General features: G+C 46.0%; 1 protein-coding gene across 1 annotated transcript in view; it reads right to left on the reverse strand.

Annotated features, from left to right (window-relative positions):
* The window catches only part of LOC140480733 (uncharacterized), a 510,142-nt gene that overhangs the window by 464,354 nt on the left and 30,451 nt on the right, over positions 1-15,337 (reverse strand). The gene's annotated exons all lie outside the window — the stretch shown is intronic.

Below are 15,337 nucleotides of genomic sequence, written 5' to 3' on the forward strand. Positions count from 1 at the left end.
GGGCAAGTGGGGAGTATTCTATCAGACTCCTGCCTTGTGCCTTGTAGATGGTGGACAGCCTTTGGGGAGTCGGGACGGGAGTTACTCACTGCAGTATCCCTAGTCTCTGTCCTGCTGTTATAGCCTCTGTGCTGATGTGGTGAGTGCTGTTGAGTATCTGGTCAACGATAATCCCCAGGATGTTGACAGTAGGTGATTCAGTGATGGTAATACCGTCGAATGTCAAGGGGTGGTGGTTAGATTGTCTCTTATTGGTGATGGTTATTGCCTGGCATTTGTGAGGCGTGAATGTTACTTGCCACTTGTCAGCCCAAGCCTGGCTATTGTCCAGATCTTGTTGTATTTGAGCACGGACTACTTCAGTATCTGAGGAGTCACGAATGGTGCTGAACACTGTGCAATTGTCAGCGAATATCTCCACTTCTGACCTTATGATGGAGGGAAGGTCATTGATGAAGCAGCTGAAGATGGTTGGACCCAGCACATTACCTTAGGAATCCCTGCAGAGATGCAAAGGACTTCTGGGAAGGGTAAGTAGAACAGTTTATATTTGCGTGGTTGTGTTACCCGAGACACTACTCGGGTAGTGCCTCCCACCTATCTTCCTCCTCTAACCTAAAAAAACAGTTGTAGGAGTCAGATTGACAAGGTAAGGTAACTAGTTTATTTCTTCATCCTTTTTTAGTAGTCACTTCGGGAGTTAGAATCGTGGGAATGGAGGTTAGGGCAGTGGAATGTTCCTCCTGCAGAATGTGGGAGGTAAGGGTCACCACTAGTGTCCCTGCTGACTACATCTGTGGGAAATGAACCCAACTCCAGTTCCTCAAAAACCCCGTTAGGGAACTGGAGCTGGAGCTGGATGAACTTCAGATCATTCGGGAGGCAGAGGGGGTTAGTGAGAGGAGTTACAGGGAGGTAGTCACTCCTCAGGTACAAGAAAAAGGCAGATGGGTTACAGTCAGGGGACAGAAAGGGAACCAGCAGGCAGTGCAGGGATCCCCTGTGCCCGTTCCCCTCAAAAACATGTATACTGTTTTGGATACTGTTGCGGGGACAACTTACCAGGGGTAAGCAATGGGGTACAGCTCTCTGGGGAAGGGGGGAGAGGAGCAGAGTTTTAGTCATTGGGGACTCCATAGTTAGGGGGACAGATAGGAGGTTCTGTGGGGAAGTGAGAGAGACTCACGGTTGCCTCCCAGGTGCCAGGGTCCATGATGTCTCTGATCGTGTTTTTGGGATCCTTCGGGGGAAGGGAGAGCAGCCACAAGTCGTGGTCCACATTGGCACCAACAACATAGGTCGGAAGAGAGATGGGGACTTGAGGCAGAAATTCAGGGAGCTAGGATGGAAGCTTAGAGCTAGGACGAACAGAGTTGTTGTCTCTGGTTTGCTGCCCATGCCATGCACTAGTGAGGTGAGGAATAGGGAGGGAAAGGAGTTGAACATGTGGCTACAGGGATGGTGCAGGAGGGAGGGATTTGGGTTTTTGGATAATTGGAGCTCTTTCTGGGGTAGGTGGGACCTCTACAAGCAGGATGGTCTTCATCTAAACCAGAGGGGTACCAATATCCTGGGTGGGAAATTCACTAAAGCTATTGGGGTGGGTTTAAACTAATACAGCAGGGGATGGGAACCAAAATGGTAGGACAGGTACAGAAGAGAATAAGAGTAGGGAGTTCCCAAATCAAGTATCTGACACTGGCAAGCGAGAACGTGGTTTGAAGTGTGTGTACTTCAACGCGGGGAGCATCCGAAATAAAGTGGGTGAACTGGCAGCTTGGGTAGGTACCTGGGACATCGATGTTGTGGCCATTTCGGAGACATGGATAGAGCAGGGACAGGAATGGCTGTTGCAGGTTCTGGGATTCAGATGTTTCAGTAAGAACAGAGAAGATGGTAAAAGAGGGGGAGGTGTAGCATTGTTAGTCAAGGACAGTATTACAGTTGTAGAAAGGATGTTAGGGGACGTCAACTGAGGTAGTATGGGCTGAGGTTAGAAACAGGAAAGGAGAGGTCACCCTGTTGGGAGTTTTCTATAGGCCTCTGAATAGTCCCAGAGATGTACAGGAAAGGATAGCAAGGATGATTCCCGAAAGGAGTGAGAGAGACAGGGTAGTTGTCATGGGGGACTCCAACTTTCCAAATATTGACTGGGATCACTATAGTACGAGTACTATAGATGGGTCAGTTTTTGTCCAGTGTGTGCAGGAGGGCTTCCTGACACAGTATGTAGACAGGCCGACAAGGGGCGAAGCCACTTTAGATTTGGTACTGGGTAATGAGCCCGGCCAGGTGTTAGACTTGGAAGTAGGTGAGCACTTTGGTGATAGCGATCACAATTCTGTCAGGTTTACTTTAGGAAAGGGATAGGTGTATACCACTGGGCAAGAGTTACAGCTGGGGGAAGGGAAATTACTATGTAATGAGGAAAGATTTAGAAAGCGTAGAATGGAGAAGGAAACTGCAGGGGATGGGCACATTAAAAATGTGGAGCTTATTGAAGGTAAAGCTCCTGTGTGTCCTGTCAGGCAGGGAGGAAGCTGTAGAGCACGGGAGCTGTGGTTTACTAAGGAAATGGAATCCCTGGTCAAGAAGAAGAAGAAGGCTTATGTTAGGACAAAATGTGAAAACTCAGTTAGGGCGCTTGAGGGTTACAAGGAAGTCAGGAAAGACCAAAAAAGAGAGCTCAGAAGAGCCAGGAGGGGACATGAGAAGTTGTTGGCAGATAGGATCAGGGTAAACCCTAAGGCTTTCCATAGGTATGTCAGGAATAAAAGAATGACGAGAGTTAAATTAGGGCCAAGTTGTGTGTGGAGTCAGAGGAGATAGGGGAAGCACTAAATAAATATTTTTCGACAGTGTTCACTATAGAAAATGAAAATGTTGGTGAAGAAGACACAGAGATACTTGCATCTAGACTAGAAGAGATTGAGGTTCACAAAGAAGAGGTATTAGAAATCCTGCAGAGTGTGAAAATAGACAAGTCCCCTGGGCCGGATGGGATCTATCCTAGGATCCTCTGGGAAGCAAGGGAAGAGATTGCTGAGCCTTTGGCATTGATCTTCAAATCATCATTGTCTACAGGAATAGTGCCTGAGGACTGGTGAATAGCAAATGTAGGTCCCTTGTTCAAAAAGGGTAGTAGAGACAACCCTGGAAATTACAGACCAGTGAGTCTCACTTCAGTTATTGATAAAGTGTTGGAAAAGGTTATAAGATATAGGATTTATAACCATCTAGAAAAGAATAATCTGATCAGGGACAGTCAGCACGATTTTGTGAAGGGTATGCTGTGCCTAACGAATCTTATTGAGGTCTTTGACAAAGTGACCAAACAGGTAGATGAGAGTAAACAGGTTGAGGTGGTATATACTGATTTCAGCAAGGCGTTCGATAAGGTTAACCACAGTAGACTATCGGCTTCCAAGAGATCAATTGTGTTAGGGGATTCTCTAGTCCGAGGTACAGACAGATGTTACTGTGGCCAGCAGAGAAAAAGCAGAATGGTGTGTTGTTTCCCTGGTGCCAGGATCAAGGATGTCTCAGAGAGGGTGCAGAATGTTCTCACAGGGGAGAGGGCCAGCAAGAGGTCATTGTCCACATTGGAACCAATGACATTGGAAGGGAAAAGGTGGAGATTCTGAAGGGTGATTACAGAGAGTTAGGCAGAAATTTAAAAAGGAGGTCCTTAAGGGTAGTAATATCTGGATTACTCCCAGTGCTACGAGCTATTGAGGGCAGGAATAGGAGGATAGAGCAGATTAATACATGTCTGAGGAGCTGGTGTATGGGAGAAGGATTCACATTTTTGGATCATTGGGATCTCTTTTAGGGTAGAGGTGACCTGTACAAGAAGGACGGATTGCACCTAAATTGGAAGGGGACTAATATACTGGCAGGGATATTTGTTGGAACTGCTCAGGAGGATTTAAACTAGTAAGATGGAGGGTGGGACCCAGGGAGATAGTGAGGAAAGAGATCAATCTGAGACTGGTACAGTTGAGAACAGAAGTGAATCAAACAGTCAGAGCAGGCAGGGACAAGGTAGGACTAATAAATTAAACTACACTTATTTCAATGCAAGGGGCCTAACAGGGAAGGCAGATGAACTCAGGGCATGGTTAGGAACATGGGACTGGGATATCATAGAAATTATGGAAAAATGGCTCAGGGATGGGCAGGACTGGCAGCTTTGTGTTCCAGGATAAAAATGCTACAGAGGGATAGAAAGGGAGGCAAGAGAGGAGGGGGAGTGGCATTTTTGATAAGGGATAGCATTACAGCGACTGGGACTGCCATCGTGTTAAAGGTTTAGATGGAGAGGAATTTGTTAAGTGTGTACAAGACAATTTTCTGATTCAGTATATGGATTTACCCACTAGAAAAGGTGCAACACTTGACCTACTCTTGGGAAATAAGGCAGGGCTGTCAGACTGAGGTGTCAGTGGGAGACTACTTTGAGGTGAGTGACCATAATTCTATTTGATTTAAAATAGTGATGGAAAAGGATAGACCAGATCTAAAAGTTGAAGTTCTACATTGGAGAAAGGCTAATTTTGACAATATTAGGCAAGAACTTTCGAAAGCTGATTGGAGGGAGATGTTTGCAGGTAAAGGGACAGCTGGAAAATGGGAAGCCTTCAGAAATGAGCTAACAAGAATCCAGAGAAAGTATATTCCTGTCAGGGTGAAAGGGAAGGCTGGTAGGTATAGGGAATGCTGGATGACTAAAGAAATTGAGGGTTTGGTTAAGAAAAAGAAGGAAGCATGTGTCAGGTATAGACAGGATAGATCGAGTGAATCCTTAGAAGAGTATAAAGGAAGTAGAAGTATACTTAAGAGGGCAAAATGGGGACATGAGATAGCTTTGGCAAATAGAATTAAGGAGAATCCAAAGGGTTTTTACAAATATATTAAGGACAAAAGGATAACAAGGGAGAGAATAGGGCCCCTCAAAGATCAGCAAGGCGGCCTTTGTGTGGAGCCACAGAAAATGGGGGAGATACTAAATGAATATTTTGCATCAGTATGTACTGTGGAAAAGGATATGGAAGATATACACTGTTAGGAAATATATAGTGACATCTTGTAAAATGTCCAGATTACAGAGGAGGAAGTGCTGGATGTCTTGAAACAGTTAAAGGTGGATAAATCCTCAGGACCTGATCAGGTGTACCCGAGAACTCTGTAGGAAGCTCGAGAAGTGATTGCTGGGCCTCTTGCTGAGATATTTGTATCATCGATAGTCACAGGTGAGGTGCCGGAAGACTGGAGGTTGGCGAACGTGGTGCCACTGTTTAAGAAGGGTGGTAAGGACAAGCCAGGGAACTATAGACCGGTGAGCCTGACCTCGGTGGTGGGCAAGTTGTTGGAGGGAATCCTGAGGGACAGGATGTACATGTATTTGGAAAGGCAAGGACTGATTAGGGATAGTCAACATGGCTTTGTGCGTGGGAAATCATGTCTCACAAACTTGACTGAGTTTGTTGAAGAAGTAACAAAGAGGATTGATGAGGGCAGAGCAGTAGATGTGATCTATATGGATTTCAGTAAGGCATTCGACAAGGTTCCCCATGGGAGATTGATTAACAAGGTTAGATCTCACGGAATACAGGGAGAACTAGCCATTTGGATACAGAACTGGCTCAAAGATAGAAGACAGAGGGTGGTGGTGGAGGGTTGTTTTTCAGACTGGAGGCCTGTGACCAGTGGAGTGCCACAAGGATCGGTGCTGGGCCCTCTACTTTTCATCATTTCCATAAATGATTGATGTTATACCTTTGGATAAGAGGTACAGTTAGTAAGTTTGCAGATGACACCAAAATTGGAGGTGTAGTGGACAGCAAAGAGGGTTACCTCAGATTACAACAGGATCTGGACCAGATGGGCCAATGGGCTGAGAAGTGGCAGATGGAGTTTAATTCAGATAAATGCGAGGTGCTTCATTTTGGGAAAGCTAATCTTAGCAGGACTTATACACTTAATGGTAAGGTCTTAGGGAGTGTTGCTGAACAAAGAGACCTTGGAGTGCAGGTTCATAGCTCCTTGAAAGTGGAGACAGGATAGTGAAGAAGGCGTTTGGTATGCTTTCCTTTATTGGTCAGAGTATTGAGTATAAGAGTTGTGAGCTCATGTTGCGGCTCTACAGGACATTGGTTAGGCCACTGTTGGAATAATGTGTGCAATTCTGGTCTCCTTCCTGTCAGAAAGATGTTGTGAAACTTGAAAGCGTTCAGAAAAGAATTACAAGGATGCTGCCAGGGTTGGAGGATTTGACGTATGGGGAGAGGCTGAACAGGCTGGGGCTGTTTTCCCTGGAGCATCGGAGGCTGAGGGGTGACCTTATAGAGGTTTACAAAATTATGAGCGGCATGGATGGGATAAATAGACAAAGTCTTTTCCCTGGTGTCTGGGAGTCCAGAACTAGAGAGCATAGGTTTAGGGTGAGAGGGGAACAAAATAAAAGAGGGTGGTACGTGTATGGAATGAGCTGCCAGACAATGTGGTGGAGGCTGGTATAATTGCAACATTTAAGAGGCATTTGGATGGGTACATGAATGGGAAGGGTTTGGCGGGATATGGGCCGGGCACTGGCAGGTGGGACTAGATTGGGTTGGGATATCTGGTCGGCATGGACAGGTTGGACTGAAGGGTCTGTTTCCATGCTGTACATCTCTATGACTCTAAAATATGGAGGAATGGGATTGTGGGAAGCATAGCAGTTTGGATCAGTAATTGGCTTGCTGAAAGAAAACAGAGGGTTGGAGTTGATGGAACATGTTATCCTGGTGTCTAGTTACTAGTGGCGTACCGCAAGGGTCGGTGTTGGGTCCACTGCTGTTCGTCATTTTATAAATGACCTGGATGAGGGCTTAAAGAGTGGGTTAGTAAATTTGCGGACGACACTAAAGTTGATGGAGTGTTGGATAGTGATGAAGGATGTAGTAGGTTACAGAGAGACACAGCTAGGATGCAGAGCTGGGCTGAGAGGTGGCAAATGGAGTTTAATGTGGACAAGTGTGAGGTGATTCACTTTGGTCGGAGTAACCGGAATGCAAAGTACTGGCTAATAGTAAGATTCTTGGGAGTGTAGATGAGCAGAGAGATCTCGGTGTCCAGGTACACAGATCCCTGAAAGTTGCCACCCAGATTGACAGGGTTGTTAAGAAGGCATACAGTGTTTTGGCTTTTATTAATAGAGGGATTGAGTCCTGGAACCATGAGGTCACGCTGCAGCTGTACAAAACTGTGGTATGGCCACACTTGGAGTATTGTGTACAGTTCTGGTCACCGCATTATAGGAAGGATGTGGAAGCTTTGGAAAGGGTTCAGAGGAGATTTACTCGGATGTTACCTGGTTTGGAGGGAAGGTCTTATGGGGAAAGGCTGAGGGCCTTGAGGCTGTTTTCGTTAGAGAGAAGAAGGTTGAGAGGTGACTCAATAGAGACATATAAGATAATCAGAGGGTTAGATCAGGTGGGCAGGGAGAGACTTTTTCCAAGTATGGGAACAGCAAACACGAGGGGACACAACTTTAAAGTGAGGGGAAATAGGTATAAGACAGATGACAGAGGTAGTTTCTTTACTCAGAGAGTAGTAAGGGTATGGAATGCTTTGCCTGCAACGGTAGTAGATTTGCCAACTTTAAGTGCATTGAAGTTGTCATTGGACAAGCATATGGACGTACATGGAATCGTGTAGGTGGGATGGGCTTCAGATTAGTATGACAGGGCGGCGCAAGATCGAGGGCCAAAGGGCCTGTACTGCGCTGTAATGTTCTATGTATGTTCTATGCCCTGGAGCTGAAATGACTGATCTCCAACATCCACAACCATCTTCCTATGTGCCAAGTGTGACTCCAACCAGCAGAGTTTAGTTCCTGATAGCCATTTATTCCAGTTTGCTAGCGCTCCTTGATGCTACACTCGGTGGACATAATGAGTCTTAATGAACAGAGAGATGTGAGGATTCAGGTATATAGTTCTCTGGAAGTTACATTACAGGTAGACAGGGTGATTAAGAAGGTGATTAGCACCCTTGTCCTCATTGTTCAGACCATTGTGTTTTGGAGTTGGAGTGTCATGTTGAGTTTGTACAGGACATTAGTGAGGTAACATTTGGGTGCACATTTCTGGTTGCCCTGGTTCAGACGGTTCAGAAAATATCTACCAGAGTTTTGCCAGGACTGGAAGATTTGAGTTATAAGGAGAGGTTGGATAATCTGAAGTGTAGGAGATTGAAGGGAAACTTTAGAAAGGTTTATAAAATCAGGAAGGGCTTGAGTAAGGTGAATAGTAAAGGCCTTATCCCCAGGGAAGGGGATTTCAAAAGTAAGGTAAGAGGTGAGAGGGACCTGATGTGCAACTTCTTCACACAGAGCATGGTACGTGTATGGAATGAGCTGCCGGAGGAAGTGGTGGAGGCTGGTACAATGACAACATTTAAAAGGCATCTGGATGGGTATATGAATAGGAAGAGTTTAGCACATAGAACATAGATCAATACAGCGCAGAACAGGCCCATTAGCCTTTGATGTAGCGCCAACCTGAAAACTAATCTAAGCCCACCTCTACACTATCCCATCATCAACCATGTGCTTATCCTTTTCTGTTTAGAGGGCTAGGGGCCGATCACAGGAAAGTGGGAGTAGTTTAGTCGTGGGAAAGTTGGGAGGAGTAGGAAAGTTGGAAGGAGTGGGAAAGTTGGGAAACTTGGTTATCATGGACAAGTTGGAGTAAAGAGTCTGTTTCCATGCTGTGTGACTCTATGACTGTATATATAAATACATTGTACATGAAACAAACGGGCTCCTGCAGACAGTGAAATTCTGTTACATCCCCATTGAAATGCTATGAATAATCAGAACGAAACTGCCTAATCTGATAATGAAGATTGACAGTTAATTCCAGACAAAAACAAATCTAAAGAATTGTGGATGCTGGAATCTGAAATAAAAACAGAAAAGTTCAGTAGGTCTGGCAGCATCTGTGGAGAGAAATCAGAGTTAACGTTTCAGGTCCACTGACCCTTCCCCAGAACACATGAAGAAAGTTGACAGGAAATTTGATAAAGTTTTTCAAAATCATGAGAGGTTTGGAGAGAGAAGATGGAGAGAAACTGTAAAAGAATCAAGAACAAGACGGCACAGAATTGAAGTGATTCACAAAAATAGCAAGAGCACCTTGGGAAAAATCTTTTTGACACAACAGGAGGTGAGGGCCTGGAATACGCAACCTGCAAGTGCCATGGAGGAAGGATGAGGACGGTATGAGGTGTTGTTTCAATTGGAACAATGTGCCAGGCTTCAAAGAGACAGCAGCAGAATGGCACTAAATCAGAATGATTGGCAGAGAGCTAGCACTGGCACAATGGGCTGAATAGCCTTTTCTGTGCTGCAACAATGCTGAGATTCTGTGACTAACCTGTGGAAAAGCCAGTCTTGGATGGAGGGTGGAGGTCCAGCACCTGCCTTGCTCAACTCAAAGAGACCTTCACAAACCACAGGGTTTCTGGACAGACAACAGGTCAACATCTTCCACTGAGTTGGTGCAATGATTCATTACAACCCAGTGATGGTCTCATCCAGCATGGAATCCCACTGTGCACCTCACAACCCAGCACAGCACAGGAGGACACTACTGAACAACAAGGGGTTTACAACATACATCCATGGAGATGGGCATTGCTGCTTGAGCCAGCATTTACCACACATGCCAGGGTGCCCACTGACAAGGTGGGATTGAGCTGCCTGCTGGAACTGCTGCACTCCAAGTGCTGCAGGCAGGCGCACAATGTCCCCAGGGAGACAGAACCAGGGTTCTCACCCAGACACACTGAGTGAGCACTGAGATGTTGTTGTGTGGACAATCTCTTCAACATTACACGTGCTCTGCTTGAACTCCAGTTTTGAATCTGTCTGAAGTGGAGAGTGCCCTGTGAAAGTCTCATTGCCATTACCCAGCATTCCCCAGACTGAGAATCCCAACATGCAATGGGCAGGAATAAAACATAACCCTGGGTGTGGAAAGACATCATTCATACATTCCCCATACGGCAAAGACCATTGACTGAAATGTGGACAAAATCTGGGAGATGAAAGTGAGGACTGCAGATGCTGGAAATCAGAGTCAAAAAGTGTGGTGCTGGAAAAGCACAGCCAGTCAGGCAGCATCCGAGGAGCAGGTGAATTAATGTTTAGATGTCCAAAGAGTATCCTTGTGCACCAAGTATTGTAAATCATAGAGAGTCCGACAGCACGGAGACAGGCCCTTTGACCCAAACTGCTCCACACTGACCAAAATGTCCATCCACACTAACCCCATTTCCCTGCACTTGGCCCATACCCTTCTAACCCTTTCCTGTCTGTGGATTTGTCCAAATGTTTTTTAAATGTTGTTAATGTACCCGCCTCAACCACTTCCTCTGTCAGCTTATTCCATGTGTGTACCACCCTCTGTATAAAAACGTTTCCCCTCAGGTTCCCTTTTATTCTTTCCCCTCTCACCTTAACCTGATGCCCTCAAGTCCCCGATTCCCCAACCCTGGGAAAGAGGCTGAGTGTATTCACCCTATCCATGCCTCTCATGATCTTATACACTTCTATAAGATCCCTCCCCAGTCTCCTATACACAAAAGGAAAAGGTTCTAATTTGTCCAATCTCTCCCTATACCTCTGAATGTTAAGTCCAGGCAACATCCTTGTAAATATCTTCTGCACTGTTTCCAGTTTAATAACATCCTTCCTATAGCAAGGTGACCAAAACTGAACACAATACCCCAAGTGCAGCCTCACCAACGTCCCGTATAACTGCAACATAACTCCCCAACTTCTACACTCAATGCTCTGACTGATGAAGGCCAGTGTACCATAAGCCCTGTCTACCTGGGACTCCACTCTCAGAGAAACATGCACCTGAACTCCAAGATCCCTCTGTTCCACTACACTCCTTAAGGCCCGACCATTCACCATGAAACTCCTACCTCGATTTGACTTTCCAAAGTGCAAGATCTCACACTTGTCTATATTAAACTCTGTTTGCCATTTATCTTGGCCCACTTCCCCAGCTGATCAAATCCTGCTGCAATTTCTGATAAATTTCCTCACTGTCCACGATGCCACCTATTTTAGAGTCATCTGCAAACTTACTAACCATGCCTTGTATATTCCCATCCAAATCATTGATATCGATCACAATCAGTAATGGGCCCAGCACTGACCCCTGAGGCACTCCCCTAGTCACAGGCCTCCAGTCCATCAAGCATCCTTCCACTATTACCCTCTGCTTCCTCCCATCAAGCCAATTGTGTATCCAGTTTGCCAGCTCCCCCTGGATTCCATGCGATCTAACCTTCCAGAGCAGCCTATCATGTGGAACCTTATCAAAGGCCTTCCTGAAATCCACACAAAGTCAAAAAGTGTGATGCTGGAAAAGCACAGGAGGACAGGCAGCATTCGATGTTTCGAGCAGGACCCTTCATCAGAAATAGATGAAAGGATTATGCCTGAAACGTCAACAGTGATACGTGATAGTGAGGTGAGGAACAGGGAGAGATATCAGCTGAACATGTGGCTGCAGGGATGGTACAGGAGAGAGGGTTTCAAGTACATGGATAATTGGGGCTCATTCTGGGGAAGGTGGGACTTGTACAAACAGGATGGTCTTCACTTGAACCAGAGGGATACTAATATCCTGGGTGGGAAATTTGCTGGTGCTATTTGGGTGGGTATAAACTAGCTCAGCAGGGGGATGGGAACCGGAGGTGTTCCTGCAGTGCACAGGAGGATGAGAGTAGGAAGGACAGGGACAGGATTTCAGGGTCACAGGAATGTGCTGGCAGACAGAAAACTGGTATGAAGTGTATCTACTTCAACACCAGAAGTATCCGAAATAAGGTAGGGGAGCCTGCAGCATGGATAGGGACCTGGGACTTCGATGTTGTGGTCATTTCGGAGACATGGATAGAGCAGGGTGAGGAATGGATGTTGCAGGTTCCAGGGTTTAGGTCTTTCATTAAGATCAGGCAAAGCTGTAAAAGAGGGGGAGGTGTGGCCTTGTTAGTCAAGGATAGTATAACGGTCGCTGAGGGAACTTTTGATGAGGACTCGTCTACTGAGGTAGTGTGGGCTGAGGTCACACTGCTTGGAGTTTTTTATAGGCCTCTGAAGAGTTCCAGGGAAGTGGAAGAGAGAATTAGCAACATTATCCTGGGTAGGAGTGAAAGGAACAGGGTGGTCATTTTGGGGAACTTTAACTTCCCCAACATTGATTGGAAATGTTATAGCTCGAGTATGTCAGATGAATTAGTTTTTGTCCAACGTGTACAGGAGGGTTTCCTGACACAGGATGTCGAACGGCCAACAAGAGGGGAGGCCACACTGGATCTGGTGCTTCGTAATGAACCAGGCCAGGTGTTTGATTTAGTTGTAGGTGAGCACTTTGGAGAGAGTGACCATAATTCAGTTACGTTTAGTTTAGTGATGGAAAGGGATTGGTCCATGCCACAGGTCGAGACTTATCGATGGGACAAGGGCAATTATAATGTGATTAGGCAGGACTTAGGAGGCATAGAATGGGGTAGCAAAATGTAGGGGATGGGGACAATGGAAATGTGGAGCTGGTTTCAGGAACAGATATTGCGTGTCCTTGATAGGTCTGTCCCTGTCAGGCAGGGAGGAGGTGATAAGGTAAGGGAACCGTGGTTTACTACAGAAATTACATCCCTTGTTATGAAGAAGAAGGAGGCTTATGTGATGATGAGGCAAGATGGTATAGATGAGGCGATGGAGAGTTACAGATTAGCTTGGTGGCAAGAACAAGAAGGCAGATTACTATCTAAATGGAGTCAAGTTAGGTAAAGGGGCAGTACAACGAGATCTAAGTGTTCTTGTACATGAGTCAATGAAGGTAAGCATGCAGCTACAGCAGGCAATGAGGAAAGCTAATGGCATGCTGGCCTTCACAACAAGAGGGATTGAGTATAGAAGCAAAGAGGTTCTTCTGGAGCTGTACAGGGCCCTGGTGAGACCACACCTGGAATACTGTGTGCCGTTCTGGTCTCCAAATTTGAGGAAAGACATTCTGGCTATTGAGGGAGTGCAGCGTAGGTTCACGAGGTCAATTCCTGGAATGCCGGGACTACCTTACGCTGAAAGACTAGAGTGACTGGGCTTGTATACCCTTGAGTTTAGAAGACTGAGAGGGGATCTGATTGAGACATATAAGATTATTAAAGGATTGGACACTCGGGAGGCAGGAAACATGTTTCCGCTGATGGGTGAGTCCCAAACCAGAGGACACAGTTTAAAAATAAGGGGTAGGCCATTTAGAACAGAGTTGAGGAGAAACCTCTTCACCCAGAGAGTGGTGGGTGTATGGAATGCTCCGCCCCAGAAGGCAGTGGAGGCCAAATCTCTGGATACTTTCAAGAAAGAGATGCATAGATAGTGGATAGTGGAATCAACAGTTATGAGGATAAGGCAGGAACAGGATACTGATTGAGGATGATCAGCCATGATCATAATGAATGGTGGTGCAGGCTCGAAGGGCCAAATGGCCTACCCCTGCACCTATTGTCTATTAAAGTCGGTGGAGTAGTGGACAGTGTGGAAGAATGTTGTAGGTTGCAGGGGGACTTGGATAAACTGCAGAATTGAGTGAGAGGTGGCAAATGGAGTTCAATGCAGCTAAATGTGAGGTAATTCACTTTGGGAAGAATAACAGGAAGGCAGGTCAATGGAAAGAGTTTTGATAGTGTGGATGTGCAGAGAGATTAGCGAGTTTTGAGAAGATTTGTAGCTCAGGTTAGGTTCTGGATGTAGGTTTGCTTGCTGAGCTGGAAGATGTACCACCCGACTAGGTAACATCTTCAGTGGGCCTCGGGTGAAGCAATGCTGAAAATTCCTGCTTTCTATTTATATGTTTGGGTTTTTTTGGGTTGGTGATGTCATTTCCTGTGGTGATGTTATTTCTTGTGGTGAAGTCACTTCCTTATCGGTATTAAAGGATACTAGTGAGAGAAGGACATCAGTTCGACTGGGACAACACATCCATCATAGGACAAGCCAAACAAAGACATGCACGAGAATTCCTGGAAGTGTGGCATTCCAACCGGAACTCTATCAACAAACACATCGAGTTAGACTACCCCCTGAAAAAAAAGGAAGTGACTTCACCAGTGAAGAGGAGATATATCGTATGTTGTCTGGTCTGGTCTGGAGGGAAGGTCTTATGAGGAACGGCTGAGAGACTTGGGTCTGTTCTCATTGGAGAGAAGAAGGTTAAGAGGGGATTTGATAGAGACATACAAGATAATCAGAGGATTAGATAGGAGAGACAATGAAAGACTTTTTCCTAGGATGATGTTGTCAGCTTGTACAAGGGGGCATAACTACAAATTGAGGGGTGATAGATTTAAGACAGATGTCAGAGGCAGGTTCTTTACTCAGAGGGTGGTAAGGGTGTGGAATGCCCGGCCTGATAATGTAGTTAACTTAGCCACATTAGGGAGATTTAAACAATCCTTGGATAAGCACATGGATGATGATGGGATAGTGTAGGGGAATGGGCTTTGATTAGTTCACAGGTGGTGCAACATCGAGGGCTGAAGGGCCTGTTCTGCGCTGTATTGTTCTGTGTTCTATGTCTATAGTTCCCAGGATTTTCTGTGCAGCATTTTGTGAATATGGGCACAATATTCGATACCAACCAGTGTTCTGGGACCTCAGCTGTGGCAAACGATGAAGCAAAAATATCAGAACGGTAAATTGTATATTGTCCTTCAGTGCAAGAGGATCTGAGTTCAGAGGTCAGGAAGTCTTGCTGCAGTTATACAGGGTCTTGGGGAGAGCACACCTGGCGGGTTGTGTGCAGGTTTGGTCTCCCTTAGCTATGACAGGACGGACCTGCCGTACAGGGAGTGCAGGGAGAGTCACTAGAGTGAGACTGGGGATGGCAGGACGGTCCCATGAGGAGACATTGGCTCACCTGGCTCTGTATTCAATGGAGAAATTGAGGACTGCAGATGCTGGAGATCAGAATCGAGAGGGTGGTACTGGAAAAGACCTTATTCCCAAAATGTCGATTCTCCTGCTCCTCAGATGCTGCCTGACCTGCTGTGCTTTTCCAGCACCACACTCCTGACTCTGCATTCAGTGGAGTTTGATTTAAACTCTCTGACAGAGCTGGACAGTCTGGATACTGGAAGGATGTTTCCCCTGTTTCGGGAGACTAGAACCAGGGTCACAGTCCCAGGATACAGGCGAGACCATTTTCAGAATGAGGTCAGAAGTCACATGACACCAGGTTATACTCCAACAGGTTAATGTGAAATCACAAGC

Source organism: Chiloscyllium punctatum, chromosome 1, assembly GCF_047496795.1.
Source record: "Chiloscyllium punctatum isolate Juve2018m chromosome 1, sChiPun1.3, whole genome shotgun sequence".
Classification (NCBI taxonomy): domain Eukaryota; kingdom Metazoa; phylum Chordata; class Chondrichthyes; order Orectolobiformes; family Hemiscylliidae; genus Chiloscyllium; species Chiloscyllium punctatum.